Source organism: Rhodnius prolixus, unplaced genomic scaffold (genome assembly GCF_049639745.1).
Source record: "Rhodnius prolixus isolate KJV_2025 unplaced genomic scaffold, Rpr scaffold_5, whole genome shotgun sequence".
NCBI lineage: Eukaryota > Metazoa > Arthropoda > Insecta > Hemiptera > Reduviidae > Rhodnius > Rhodnius prolixus.
The window spans coordinates 5,879,086-5,895,018 of NW_027411624.1; the positions used below are offsets into that span (position 1 = coordinate 5,879,086).

The 15,933-nt window shown below is 31.5% G+C and overlaps 1 protein-coding gene and 1 long non-coding RNA gene across 2 annotated transcripts in view; one reads left to right on the forward strand and one right to left on the reverse strand.

The window, feature by feature from the left end:
• LOC141458016 (cytochrome P450 4c3-like) overlaps positions 1-15,933 on the reverse strand; it is a 31,289-nt gene that overhangs the window by 12,039 nt on the left and 3,317 nt on the right. The window lies entirely within an intron of this gene.
• Positions 1-15,933, forward strand: part of LOC141458018 (uncharacterized) — a 25,942-nt gene continuing 10,009 nt past the window's right edge. The window contains exons 1-4 of the long non-coding RNA XR_012460702.1: positions 1-476; positions 4,478-4,605; positions 7,987-8,136; positions 13,930-14,068. This is a non-coding gene — a long non-coding RNA (uncharacterized lncRNA). The remainder of the gene's footprint in view (positions 477-4,477; positions 4,606-7,986; positions 8,137-13,929; positions 14,069-15,933) is intronic.

Genomic DNA, 15,933 nt, shown 5'->3' on the forward strand with positions numbered 1-15,933 from the left:
GTTATTTTCTTTAATCAATCGACCTTCGTTGAAAGTCAAGGTTTAGTTATGGAATGAATGACCTACAGTAGCGTGTATATTTTAAAGGTGTTTGCTTACATAATGAAGATGTTATATCTCTGACTTCATTAACACTTTTATGACATAACCAGGTAGTAAGAAAGCATCTTTAATTCTTTGATTATGAGATTAATCGGTCATTGTTGTCTGATGCTCAAGGACGGTCAAAGTCAAATCTCAAGTTCAGCGCATTTTTACTATCAAAATTTGGCTTGTACAGTTATACAACTTACTCTATTCTTATGCATTTCACACGTACGTTTACGTAAAATTAAATACACTAAACATTTTACAGCTTGTAAAACCGCTGGAAAATAATACTTTATAGAAAAGGCTGGCTACGGGTAACTAACTCAAGACGATCATTCTTTGACAGAATGAATATTGTAAAAGTTCCAGATTTGTGGCTACGTAATGTAAGTGTGAACTTTAAATAAATTCAAATAAATAGCATTTCCTTTTCAGAAATTTTCTTCAAACTCATAATTTAAGTACAAATTTTTATGACAACTTGACTACACACTATTATTTAAGAAAAACGTTACTACACCTTAAGTACTTAGGAATGTACCTAGACAAAGGTCTGACCTGAAATCTCCATACTAGACTAAAAAGACAAAATAACAAAAAGGCGTTATAAACTTCTTTCAAGACTAAGTAGTTATATATATAAGTTATGGAATGAATGACTTATGAATGAATGTAATATATACTGTACCTCGGAGAGAAAAGGCACCATGTCCATTTTTTTCGATTTTCAGATTTTGGCATCATTTTACAGATTTTTTGTTGCTCTTTCTAGAGGTGTAAAGCACAATGTTCTATGTTTACTATTAAGCGATTTATGTATTTTTAAAAAGCGCTATGATACTTCATTACTTAAGGGTAAAAGGCACTACATGGGCATAAATTTTTTTCACAATGGAGATCAAAATAAAATATTTTAAAATATGGGAGGTTAAGTGGCCATACCAACTGTAATAATTATGGTGAGAAGTACAGGAAAGAGTACAACCGGAAAAGTGGAACAAAAAATGAATTTGGAAAAATATCTTCATTTGGCTCCCCTGTAAAATTTACTTTTTGTGACATGGTGCCTTTTCCCTCCGAGGTACAGTATAACAAAATACTTATATACAAGACCGTAATAATAGACCAGGAAAGCTAATATGCATTGTGGTGCTGGGTTCGATACCCGGTCTTTGGCCTTGGATTTTATTTAAAGGTTAATAATAGAAATTTACAATAAAGTATGTTTGCTAGTCGCCTCCGTCCACGGCACCTAATTGGTAGTTGGACATAAAGCCCGCCTGAAAAAATAGGCAGTTACTTTACTTTACAAGACTGTAATACGACTTGTCCGGACTTACGAAATTGAGCGCTCTTACTCCAGACTCTCAATTCCAAAATTCTCCGAAAAGTTGCCAAAGCAACCTAGTATTTATCAAATTTAACTCCCCATACCGATATGTACATTCACTACATTAAAGACCTTAGTCCTTTCTCTCCATGGAAAAATTTCCATCAATCACATCACCCCGCACACAAATCCTCTTATCGTGCAGCTAAACTTCTCTCACATCCCACAGGAAATCCTGGACTTCAGCTGGAGCGCCAGTCGACCTCGTGATCTCCTTAATTGACAGTTTATCAAATTACAGAAGGAGAGTCATCTTTGGCTGGCTAGTCCTTCATATTGTACCTGACAATGATGCAGTCTCGTCGTTTTTAATTGTATATATTATACGAGTGTACATTATTAAATATGTGTGAACATATGTGAGACAAACATAGGAACAAATGGTTTTTTTAAGTTCAGATTCCAAGTTTATAAAAGAAAACTTAATTGCGTAAACTTCGATAATGGGAAGTCTTGAGAGTGTTGCCACTAGATTTTGCCCTTAATTTTCTCGTTCTGTATTTATTAAAAGATTTATGAAATTAAAACTAAATATTATTTCAGTAAAAAAAAAAATTTTTTTAGACGTTTATGTTATAAACAACGAAATTAAACGTTCATTAAGAGTTCACACGAAAAATTATCCTTAATGCTAAAAATTTATATATAGCTGTATTGTTTTTAATTCAAGGCCTAACGTGTTAAAACTTCATCTTTTTTTGAAGCAAAATCATTAAATTGTGTCTTGTTCAGAAGTTCGTTCTTAATTTATTTATTTATTTTTTTGAATCCTAACCAAAATAAAAATGAAAATTTTAAATGATAATCTAAACTTAAGTTGTAGGTTTTCTTTTTGGTTATCAACAAGTATTTCGTTTAAGAGGACAGCTGCTGTAGTCTGCTGCTTCGTTATGGTATCTGAAATACATTTTAAATTCTTCTTTACCTTATATTGAAAATAACATTGTTTTATTTCCTTCCTATGAAGGCTATGGGAAAGGAAATCCTTGTATTTGAAACTTTTTTCCCTTTCGAATTGAACTTATATTCTTATTTCAATTCAAAAGATTCAATTACTAATAATTAAAATAAAAAAAATGTAAACTTACCGAGCTTTATTTGGTACATCAAAATCGATTACATCATCTTTTCTTATTAATTATTTTTAAACAAAGGTCGTTCGATAAATAGAAATAAATTTATGAGATGCCCGTTTTTCTCTTAAAAGAATGTGGACACACCCGGAAGTAACCAGGACGTTTTTACTTTTAATTGAGTCTACTTCTTTTTTTTCTGATCTTGTGGTTTGTTTAATTATTATAAATCTAGTTTGAACATTCATTTGACCAAGTCTTACTATTATTCTAAAGATTTTATCTGAATAATTTTCTTTAAAAACCTCCGAAGTTCTGAATAATATTTAATTATTTTTATTATTGTACTGTTTTTAAAAACAGTAACTTACACTAAGATGATTACTTCTATCAGGAACCTCTCACTAAGAAATGTACTAAAATGAATTTTTCTAAACAAAAGTTTTCGATCTATGTGCTTAAAAAGTTTACAGAAAAGCCTAGGAGTCATTTTCCGGAAAATCTCATATTCTCTTTCACTCACTCTCTCAGTAGTAAAGTAATCGCCTATTTTTCCAGGCGGGGCTTAACGTCCAACTACCAATTTTAGGTGTGGTGGACGGAGGCGACTAGCAAACATACTTTACTGTTAAATTTCTTTTATTAAACATTAAATAGAATCCAAGGCCTAAGACCGGGAATCGAACCCATTACCACAATGCATATTAGCTTTGCAGGTCTCGCCTCTAACCGCTCGGCTACCGTGGCACCCAATCTCTCAGTAGTATACCCCCAGCAAATTTTTAGTTAAAAACATTAACATATTAATTTCGTAGATGTGTTTGAAACCACTATAAATGCTCATATAAAATAAAAGAAGCCTTTTAAAATAGATATCAAAATAATATTAAAAAAAAAATTCTTCGCAAAAATTTGCGGTGAAATTTCAAAATCGAAAATCTCTACTATTAAATGCAATAACAATTTCACTGATAGGTTTGTATTGCGTATCATATGCCTGCCTGACTGATTGTATTTTATTTATTAAAACACGAAGTTGGTCCTGTTGCCTAAAGTTATCGTAACATTCCCTTAAAAATGTACCTGATCAAGTCTCTTCGCTATTTTAACATCATCTATTTCAATTATTTATTGCAATATTTCTCATAATTGCATCCTTCTCTTGCTTGTAGATAAATACCTTCAGAAATTAAAAAAAAAAAATATACGAGTATATCCTCCCAAAATTTACGTCAATACAATTTTACAGTTATTCATGTTTATAGGCTGCGAAAAAATTGAAATAATCTCCTTCACGATTACTGTTATTACCGTTAGTTACTGTTACAATTTAATAAAAAAATAATCTCAACTTACTTTCACTTTCTCTAATAAATCCTTCTGTAGATTTTCTGTATTCAATTATCCTGGAAGTATAATGTTTAAAGGTCTTCTGAATGAGAAAAAAGATTTTTTCGCCCAAATTTTTTATTTTATTTTTTATTAATTAATAATTTCACTGATAGGTTTGTATTGCGTATCATATGCCTGCCTGACTGATTGTATTTTATTTATTAAAACACGAAGTTGGTCCTGTTGCCTAAAGTTATCGTAACATTCCCTTAAAAATGTACCTGATCAAGTCTTTCACTATTTTAACATCATCCATTTCAATTATTTAATGCAATATTTCTCATAATTTGTTAAAAAAAAAAAAAAAAAAAAAAAACAATCTCAACATTATGTGCTACCTGCAATAATAGTATTGATTTTATGCTAAGTTTCTCAGTACAAGAAATTTAATGTGAATAAGTATATGATCTTGAATCTTTGAAATGTGTGAAAAGGAAGTGGTTAATGGCGCATGAAGAAGTTTTATTCAATAATTAAAATGAATTTTTGTATGAATTATTTTATATAACAAAATATATTTATTATTCTCCAGATATGCCCACAAAATTCTTTTCAACATCTTTCACAAGGACTACTCTTACACATCGTTCAAGAAGTGGTGGATTTTGAGAAAGTAAAATAGGCCCTTGGTCAAAGACGGTCATTTAATTAATTATAAAGGTATAATATTTCCAGATAAAGTATTTGTTAATTTTGTTAAACTCAAATATTTTTGTTAAAGAATAGAATTTCTGATTATTCAAGTGTAGGCACAAATTTTAAGACATTTTTGTTGATATCCTTAGCTTTATCAATAGGATAGGAATGGAAATGAATACAAAAGTGAGTTTTGTGGATGTGAGGGTACACAGCGCCCAAAACCCTAATGAGTAGCATGGTGAGAGAGGCTTGCATAGAAAGCATGCAGTCATTAGAATCTCAGGTTCAGATGTCAAAAGTGAAATAATAGAAAATATTAAGGGGAACGGAGTATTGCATGACCTATAAGGGATCATTTTACAAGGTGGTTAAGTTAAAAAAAAAAGGCTCCGTGATCTGTTGTAGGGCTTGCCTTAAAGAAACATATTGCCACAACTATCTGTGGGACACATTTGGACACATGCGAGGCGTTTTTATTTAAAATCGAATGAAGAGATAACCTTATGTGTCTACAGTGCAAGGTAATCGAAGACTATAGACCCAAGTTCATTGATTGTCCAACTTAACGAAAGAAACAAAACAAAAAAATAAAAGTTTTGATCTGAATGAAAGCATAATATACGCGAAAAAAGATTTTGTTTACTGTTTTTCAATTATATTAGGCACGAATGTTTCATCAGTAAGAGAAATAAGCAGCTAGGTGCCCGTAAGCTTACCCTATTTATGAAAATAAGGAATGGATCAGAGAAACCCCTTCCTTTTTAGTATTATGAGCACTGAGCAAACTCTTCCAAACAAAAATAGTCCGCTGGCTATTAGCAACCAACTTCTGAAAAGAAGAAGTCGGAGAGTATTAGCTTCCTAGCATGGAGAAAAGCACTAAGCTACCTCTTCAGGGAACTTGGCGTACCTGCAAGAATCTCAGCTTATTAACTCGAACACTACTTAACTAGCATTCATCCTAAATTCTTTTGTGTTTGCAGAGGTGATTGAATATTCATAATTAAAATGGCTGTTAGTTCTCATAAAATATATGTTAGGTAATCTGGTTCTCATACAAAATATAAAGGGGGAGCTTGCCTGAACTTCAAAATCCAGGATGTGCTCTTGTTATTTTTTCAGTTTTGCCCGCGAAAAAATAATTAGTACTAATTACATAATGAATATATATATATATAATTATTATTTTATATTAGTTCTTTATAACTGTAATTATTATATAATATTTAATAATTATAAGATGCGAGCAAAGGAAGAGGCAACGTTGTACTTTCAATTTAACTGACTGATATTATGAACTAAGTTCACGACTATCCAACCATTGATAGACAATCATCCGTATAGTAAGTTTCATGAGACTCTGAGTAACTTATGTCTTCGGCAATTAATTTTTATAAAGATTAAGCAAATTCAACTAAACCTGCTCACGAGATGCGGCTGAAAGACGCCCTATGTGATGCTAAAAAATGAATAGGTAATAGCACCATACAACACCATGGTCGTAATACTGCTTGAAAAGTTACGTGACTACCTATGTTTCGTGGGTGACATGAAGCTTTAAGCTTTTGCAAAATTGGCTCTTCAACGAATGGTTAAATTTCTATTGACAACAAAAATCATGAATTTTGAAGTTCTGCAATGCTTGATTGAAGAACAGAAATCTTTTATATCATCAAGAGGAGAAAATAAGGTTGCTTTAGTAGTTATCTGATGAAGAATAGTTTTTAAGCTTCTGCAAGTTATTCTTCAAGAAAAAATTTATTGCAAAGCACTCGGGCCGTAGAAAATTTCCTAGCTTACCTGGTTGGTTGTTTACTAGGAATAGTATCTCTACTCAGAACACATTTGACAAAAGTTAGGTCATGCAATTGTACAGCGCCATTTTGAGTGGATAAGGTTCTTGAAGATGCAAGAGACGCGTAAGAACCTAAGCTGAAGCTATATAAAAACACTGCTGTCCATAGCGATTGACAATAATGACATGGAGGGATTGATCATGAAGTTAGGAGAAGAAGCTGCTACACAAACTCCTAGATCGAAAACAATGCAGGCGTAGATGAAGGTCAAGCACAACATAATAGTAAAAGGCTTCCATAGGAAAATTTAGACTATTATGCTACAGAAATCTTGGCATTCCTGCATGTATCCCAGCCTAATAAGTAACACGTACAACATTAGCGCTGATTATCCTGAACGAACTGAAAAGACTAAAGATGTAGTTAATGGGTTTGAACGATTTGATTTTAGCGTACCCAGAAATACAAGAGTTAGAATTTACATCAATGCGACGCTGTATACTTCTAATCAAAAAACCTGTAGCTTCTGACTCGTACCTGTGAACTGATGTTTTTTAAAGAGGCTGCGAAGAAATAGAAAAGAATAGTGCCATCAAGATAAATGTGGATACAAATTATATTTAAAATAATAGATAGTAACTATTACAATTAGTTGTGCACCAATCTAGAACTGGCATTGCACAAGGATTATTGTTTATTACTTGCTAGATTTCATAATCCGGTCGACTTGACTTCATACAATAATTGATTTGACTTCCTGTACACTTTTTTTTTAAAAAATATTATTAAATGAATTGCTTAACTCGTTTGGTTAATGAAATATATTCCAAGGAAAATCAGATGTGAATCTCTTTATAGAACTTAGTGAAATTCTCACAGATATTTAATTTTCGATATTTAATTCGCAGTAATATGAGATCGTATAAAAACAGCCTTAGAGTAAACAGCACTTTACAGATAAGTTCAATTATGGCTTTTCTTCGAACCCTTATAAAGTCAAGGCAGGTAGCACATTTCCTCAAGACTAGAGGTTATCTTCATACCTATGGTGTTTCGTTACTTGAGCCGCATTGGCAAACAAAACGAAGAAGGTTTTATTTTCAGATGTATTCAAATCTATGGAGTAGTGCTTATCCTGAGAATCGTATAATCAGATGACTTTGCCAACAAAAGATTTAGTATAATGAGTTGCCATTTGACATTAATCTGGAAATGCCCAAGGCCGTATTTTTTGTTATTCATTATTTCGAGGCAAATTTCTGTCTCAAATACTCGTAAAGTGTCTGTTCCAGTATATGGTTTACTTATCTAAGCTAGTAAGAATTAAACATGTTTTATGTAAAACAAAATCGATTAATAGTGTGCATTTTCGAGATGCTTTTTCCCCTCGTTTTCTTCGATTTCCTCAAATCTCTTCGAGGGGGTCTGTTTAAACTTTGGTTAGAATACTGCATTAACCGAGTTCACATTTAATTAATAATTTCTGCCTACACAAACCACCAAAGCGAAAATCGTGTATAACAGAAACTTCTCCAATTGGTCTTGATTAATATGTGATAAAAATTTTTTAATTTATAGTATTTAAACTTTTTTGTTCTGCTTCTAGAATTGGATTACAAGTTGTAGTTGAATGACATTGTTTTTGTAATGGAAGTCTATCCAAGTGGTGACAGGCAATGTGGGGAATTAAGGAAAAACCTTGCGACAGTTGACCAGTATTACACGTCTCCTGCTCATTTTACGTATTATTGCAGTGGTAAGTTGAACTCCTTTAATTAATCATTTTCCTTTGTGTTGAGGAAGTTATTCGTAAAATTTATTTACAGTCGAGCAGATAGATTTAAAGTAATGAACAAAAAAATACTAGATTATGTGGGGGTCAACTAGAAGGCGGATTCATGCACTTCTTTGAAGTATTCCTACATTCCTCCTGGTTGTATTCAAGAGAAATAAGTATTTACAAAGTTTGGAGAAAAATTGTAGGAATTGGCTTTGGGAAATGTCAAAAGTGAAACATCCTTTCAGTTAAGTGGTACTTGACGTTTAAAGAATGTATCCGCCCCCTTATCAGAATTAGAAAAGTCTGACCATCCCCATGAAATGGAACTTTAAATGGTAGCGTACTCATTTCTCTACACCCAGAAGTTGCTGTTTTGTTAACTTTAGCAATTTCTAAAATCTACATTCTCCGACGCAATAAACCTAAAAAAAAATTCGCTAACAACTGTGCGTCCTCAATATTATTTCCTTTTGCTAAAGTTAAAGAAATCAAAAATTGTACTAATTCTTTATCTTCTAATGAAAAAGATAAATTGTCGACCTTTTAAAAAAATGTCGTGAATTTTCCTGATTTAATCCAATGCAAACGTATTATTCATCGTTAGTAACATTGACCTTATAATTACGAGTATAATATAAGACCAGTTCTTACAGGGAACGCTTGGAAACAATTGTGATTTTTTTTTACTTTATTTTACACACTCACTAAAAGGAAGTGAGTCGCGATCTTTTGAAATGGAGTTTTTTCCCGGAAATAACTTATTTTGTTTTCTTTAGGCCTCTTAATTTTAATTGACAAATTTTCATTTAGTGTAAGGCTACTTAAATTAGACTGAATTCACGCGATCGTTTAGTATAAAAACTTTCTCTATTTATTTATTTTATAATAAATTTATTTGTAAAAATGTTCCGATTTATTTTCACTTTAGAACCCTCATTAACGTTGGGAAAGGTAGAGTAGGATTTGAAAGAAGTTTTAAGTTAAATGTTCAGCGATTAAACTCCGTAAAAAAATGAGCAACGAAAGATCGGTAAATAAGTACCAGAAATAGAGTAGTAACATCATAGGTGGCAAAAAAGTTCATTACCAGCAAAACGACTGAACTACTGCGTAAACTAATACTGAGGTCTCCGGAAACACTTAAATTGGATGATGGGCCTAGAAATGATTGGCCAGTGTTGGGTTTTTGTGGGAAAAGAAGTTAGCAGAATCTTTACGGTTAACATGTCTTTATTTGTATCAAAGATAATAAACAAATTGTTGACAGATTGTATCGAAAAAAGAAATATACGGCAATTTTTATTTAAATTTTTCCAAGGTCCCAAAAAAGAAAATTAATAATAAAAAAATTAATGATAAATATCAAGCGTCCAACAAATTATGTACCGATATAAATGAAAACAGTAAATTAGTCATTCAATTTGGAAGGAAGAATTTCTCCATAGTTCCGGAGAACGTCTTACATTTTACTTTTTTTTTTCTTACCTCTTTTAACCTTGGCATTTGTTTAGGAATGTTAATTTTTTACAATTTTAAAGAAAATTATTACAAAATTCTTTGGTAATATAATATCTTTTTTTTTCTTACCTAAGAAAGACTGGGGTTCTAATTAAATATCAATTGAACTTGGGTTTTCAGTTAGTGCCTAATTCTCCGCAGCACACAAATGGCGTTAGTTTTAAATAAAAAATAATTTTCATTTGCCCTCATTGTAAGTTGAACAGAAACATAAAAAATAAACAACAATACGCTTAAGTAAGCTAGTTATCGACGTTTCTGTTTTAACAAGAGAGGTAACTGAGTGCTTAAGGTTTTTGTGTTTAAAATGATCTCTCTTTAAAATCTTCTTTGGCGTTCTGCAGTCGGCCGACTTCAAGCATCCCTATACTGCTCAAGCAGTTCATCTCACACGTTCAAGAGGCTAAAAGCAGCTCGCTGCCTTCGATTTGTACGTTCGTGCTCAGTTTAATCAAGTTGAACATAATACAAAATGGTCTACCCGTCAAAATCTGCATTTGAGAACTGAAAATAGTTATTAAATTAAGAAAAGCAATATTTTATTTTGTAATAAATGTTTTCTTGTAGTCTTAGTTGTGAGCCTTAAAAAAGGCTAAGCCATATTATATTTATCTAGGCACTCCATAATAATTCTTGGCATTCCTATGGAGTTTTTAGTACTTTGACTTCAAAGTTTTGATTCATCTAACTCCCAATAGATCCTGTAACTTTTTTAGTCTTAAATAAATTTTTTGCAATTCCTGGGTAAGGTGCCAGTTTTTCCTCTCCGAAATGCTGGTCAAGATTCAGTAATTCAGTCCTCTTTCAACTCGCAGTGCTATTTCCTACTTCTCCTGACAAAACCACATAGACCATCCATTGTCAGGACCTTGTGATGCAAGTGCTTCAACAATAATGACCTGTAAGAAGGCCTTCTTTACAGCCATGTAAATTCTGCAGCAGTTTGGCGTAAATCTAATGAACTTTTTCGCCTGCCTCTTCAGCTTACTCAGCATCCAAGTTGACTAACTACGATGCAAAGCTATTAACTTTAACGATGTTTCAAATGAAATGTCCTCGTCGGTGTGCTTTAGCCTTTTAGATCCTGAATTCGCAGTCAAGGAAAATTTATTAATAACTAACTCATAAAGAAGGAAGCCAAAAAGCGCTCCCTTCCATTATATCATTCGCTAATTTATAATCTCAGACAGGAATCAATTGTACGAATGAATATAAAAACACCACTACCCAAAAAAAAATTATTTGAAAATATTTATTTATAGAAGCTAAGACGTTAAATATTACTATCACATGCCTTCAATTCTTATTTTTAAAAAATAATAATAATAATAATAATTCAAGTCCTTGAAATGGACTGTTTTATTGAAAAGTTTTTAAGTATGCATCTCATTTTTATTTTAATTTACACATTAATATTATGTACATATAAATTTATGAGAACAAGCAAAAAAATGTCCTTAAGTTTTCCTTCTTTTTCGAAAACCGTGTGTTGCGTGTACAAACATTCTTAGACGACCACGCAAGTCCGCCAGGTGGCTGTAGCAAATTAATTAACTAAGAGTAAAAATAAAGGCAACGGCACAAAAAGTTTCAGTTAACTTCTGTTTGTTTTATTTAACTTTTAGAAATGTTGTAAATGAAAAATTATACTTACTTTTTTTGCTTTTATCTAAAAGAATGACTTCGTGGAATTCTGATTGGATAGAGTTTTAGAATAGTTGTTTTTATTTTAATGTTAAACAGGAATCGGTACGGTACGCCAGTGATTGTGCACAAAAGAAAATATTCTTAATAATAATATTAATAATAGTATTATTAAGTAAAATAGAAGTAACTGGTAAATGTCACGTTATCATTGTACCTATATCAATCAAATGGATTATTTTAGATTGACTTTTTTGAATTAGATTAGACAACAAGCGAAATTTTCAGCGATAATTAATAGAGCAGTTCAAGGCTGTTTTTGTAAAATTTACTTAAACTTAGACTTGTATTCTGTGTGACTTAGTAATTATAGTTTAAGAACAATCAAGTGAAAGCGCTGTGCAAAAGTCGTTCAAGTGGCTGTATTGTTTGGGGTTTGTCGTGCTATCCTGTTTTTGGAATTGGTCCTATACTTCCATCGGTGTGTGTTGTAAATAGAATAGAATAAATAGGTTTTGGATGAGTAGATGTAAATAGGTGTACTTAGATACACGCAGGAGGTCTGTTTGATTTTAGATTCTATTATTATATTATGAGAGTGCTTAGATACAATTAAATGGCCGAATGGTAAAAGCTAGAGCCAAAAGTTGTTCAATATAAAAAACATGTATAGCTACCGAGCAGGAAAACTGACGAAATGAAATAATTTATTATATTTTTTGTCTCAAATCATTGTGTGATGTATGATGTTTCAGTTTTTATTGGCCTTGTTCAGTCTAAAAGTTATGATACTCACTTCCTAGATCATTAGAAAAATTAAAACAAGGTGTATTTTTTGTGCATTGAAATTAGAATTAACTATTTAAACATTCTTACTTGCGTAATTATAATGTTAGATAGGTCATACTTGATCCATTTAATTCTATGGGTAATATTATGAGCATCACAGTACTTTTCATAGATATTTTACTAAATGCGTTTCTATAAAATCTAGTCACGATGAAATCTTTAAAACTGAAAAAAGAACAGTCACACTTCCTAGGTTGGCTGTTAATTTCCAATATTAACGTCCTGAATGTAGATTATTAGTTGTTTTGTAAACACAACAAAATAAATTTTAAAAATATATATATATATATTTTGTAGTTGATAAACTGGAGTTATTCTATTATTGTTAACCTTTGTTTGTTTTTTTTTACATGCTTTTCATTTCGTTGATAGCAGTTAGTTCAGCAATTATAACCTATTCCTGGATAACCCCTTCTTGTAACCTTGAAACCTGTACCTCTACGTAGAACCATACTAGAACAGCACAATAGCAGTACGGCTCTAAATGAAGTTCATAAGTTTTAAGGCAACGTAATATGTGCTAAAAATGGTCTATTTATATACAATACAATATGAGGAAGTAGCATTTATTAGCTTTATTTGTTAGTAACATTCTTTTAATACTAATGCCATAATGTTCAATACTGAAGTATAATGAGGATTAATTAATTAGTCTATCTTACACTATTCTTCTTTATATGAATATTATTTTTATTCCATTTCAGTAACACAGGAAGTTATAAATCAGGTTATTCAAGGTTCTTTGTAAGTTCCAATTACTTATGTGTTAATTTTCTTGAAGTTTACAATCAACTTACATTTAGAATGCTCTTAATGAAGTGGGCATTTAAATTACCCTGTGTTTGTACCATTACTTTAAATCTGCTTTAAATAGTTTGACGTTTTTAGCCTAACGTTTGGATGAAATAATTGTTTTTAACAGGCGTTTGGATACATATTTGTGAATATGGTTACAATCTGGGGATAATTGATTACTGGCAGTTTTCGTTTCCGGTCACAGCCGCGTGTAGGATACAGCCTAGATTGAACACCATGGTAATAGGTAGAAGTTAACTCATTAAGAGAAAGTACCGTCTTGTAGAGAGTTTTCTTTAAGGTTGACGTAGAATCCATAAAAGGGTAGGTTTTAAATGCACTAGGTTTCTAAGAAAGTCTGCAGTAGAAACTGTAACTAAACCCCAATATTCATTTCTGGACTTACTCAAGGATTATCCAGATCTTTCTTTTATAGGACAATGGTTTGTTGAACTAAGGTTTTACGGAGAATAACCTAAGGAGATATTTGGTATGTACAGACTTGCATTTTATACGGAAGCCATGCATGTATCTCCAATAGCGATCCGTGCCTCTTTCATGCATTTACATTTGTATAATTAGATGACTTTCGTTTGCACAACCAAAGATTTTTAATAAGTTGGCATCCAATATTATACTGAATATGCCCTAGGTCATATTCTTCCAATGCATTGTTTCCAGACAAATTTCTATCTCAAATTCCCATAAAGTAACAAGTTCCAGTAGGTATATTCACTTTCAATATCTTATCTAAAGTATTGGGAATTAAATTTCCTCAAAAATACGCTATGATATTTTTATACTTAAGTTACAATATCGCATTAATAAAGTTCACATTTAATTAAAATTTCTGCCGATACAAACCACCTACGCAAAAGTAGAATATAATAGATACTTATTAATGATTAGTAAGGTAAAAAAATTAATTTATAATATAAAAACTTTTTTTTGTTTTGTTTCCAGGATGAGAGTGCAAGAAATAATTGAAGTCGAAAGGCATTGCTTTTGAAATGGAAAATCTGTTGCAATGAGGGCGAATTGAGGAAAAGCCTTGGACAGTTGTCCAGTATTGGACAACATCTCTCATTTTATTATTACAGTTGTAAGTTGAACTTCTAATTAATTGTTTATTCTCTAATTAATCATTTATCTTTGAGGAAGTTATTCGTAAAATTTATAAAAGTCGTGCAAAAAGATTAGAACTGAAGAACAAAGATTGCTAAATATTTTAAATTAACTTAACAAGAAGATATTTGTGATACTGTTGAAATAAAAAAATCTGGCGTCGAAATCGCTCCCGACTTCACTATAAAAAAAACTTCCGTCTAGAAACCCCATCATATTTTTGCTGTGCTCTTTCAAGATTAATTTTAAGAAAATTTGTGATCTGGAATTAATTATAAGTAAACGAGATTACATCTAAGAGTTTTTTTAGAAGTCCAATACAACCACTAAACTAATCTTTTTCCTAAAAATGATTTTTTTTTATTTTAAGATGCGTTATCACATGAGATCATCGAGCTTGGTGCTTTCTCAGTGCACTGTTCGGGCTGTGTTCTCTCGATTTTCTAATAGGAAGAAAAGAATAACGCCAATAGCAGTCATGATTTTTTTTTTATTTTACTGAACTTTCGACTTAGGGATTAGGGCCATCCTCAGGGATGTGAAACATATTTTACAATATAGTTATAATAATTGTGTGTATTGTAAAATAAGTTCCACGGCCCTGAAAGATGACCCAGTCCCAAGGTCGAAAGCTCGGCAAAATAAACAAATCATGACTGAAATTGGCGTTATTCTTTACTTCCTTCTGGATTAATGAATCAGTCACCGAAAAACAATGAGCAACAAGTGATTTTCTAAATAAGAAATTTTTGACTTAAGTAATAAATAGTTTAAAGTCATTAATAAACTTTCGAGATCTTTCCTTATCTCTTTTATTTGTCAAAACATTAATAAAACGATCTGCAGCAATAGTTTCATTCTTCTTTAGTTTTAAATGGCAATGCTATGTGTCGTCAGATCAATTAATTGATGTAATTTCAGTGGAATTTTAATCAATCGATTGCAGATTGATTGCTTTAAAACAAACTCATTTGACATCAAGGGCCATTTTAAGTAGCTGATTTTGATTTACTATTATTAACATAAAAAGTACATTGACAAAATAAAATCAAGTCAAATAATACAAAGTCTTATGAAATCATTTTTTTGAAGAAACTTGGCTACGTTTTTGTTGAACTAAATCTTCGAAATTGGCAGTTCTGATTTTTAAAATAAATTGAACATGTTGATCTGTTAATCTTGATCTTTCAGGCATTTTATTATTTTTTAATATTGAAAACAATTGTTCACACAAATATGAGCTTCCGAATATGGCTTAGCTAATAATAAAATATTGGGAAATGGTTGATTGATAAATATGTTATTTATACAATTTTGGTACTCTAACTTCCGTGAATTTTTGTTTCAATACAATTTCAATGAGTTTTAATTGTAAAATTTCATCAACAGTTTCAACATCAACTGAAAGAGGAGAAGTAAATATTCGAAATTGACTTTCACATTTATTAAAATCCAAAAATCTTGTTTCAAATTCATTTTTTAATAATTTAAATTGGTTTTGAAAATTTCATATTCGGCAATTTTTGTAGTAATGATTGGCAGAATTCAAAATGGGATAAACTTTCATTTGACACACTGACAGTAATGCCGTAGAGAGCAAGAAGCGAGTAAGGGTACGTTCACAACGGAGCTGTGAGCATAGATGATAGCGGAGATGATAGCAGTTGCATCAGCGCTTATAGAATAACCTAGTACATTCTTATGTGAGCGTGCACAACGAAGCTTCGACTAGTGACTCATACTCGCTGCTATAAACGAGCATAGATGATAGAATTGAATTTTTCATTTTTCTGCTAGCTGAACTCCAGTATCGGAGCTTCAAAATGGAGGTAGAAAAATTAA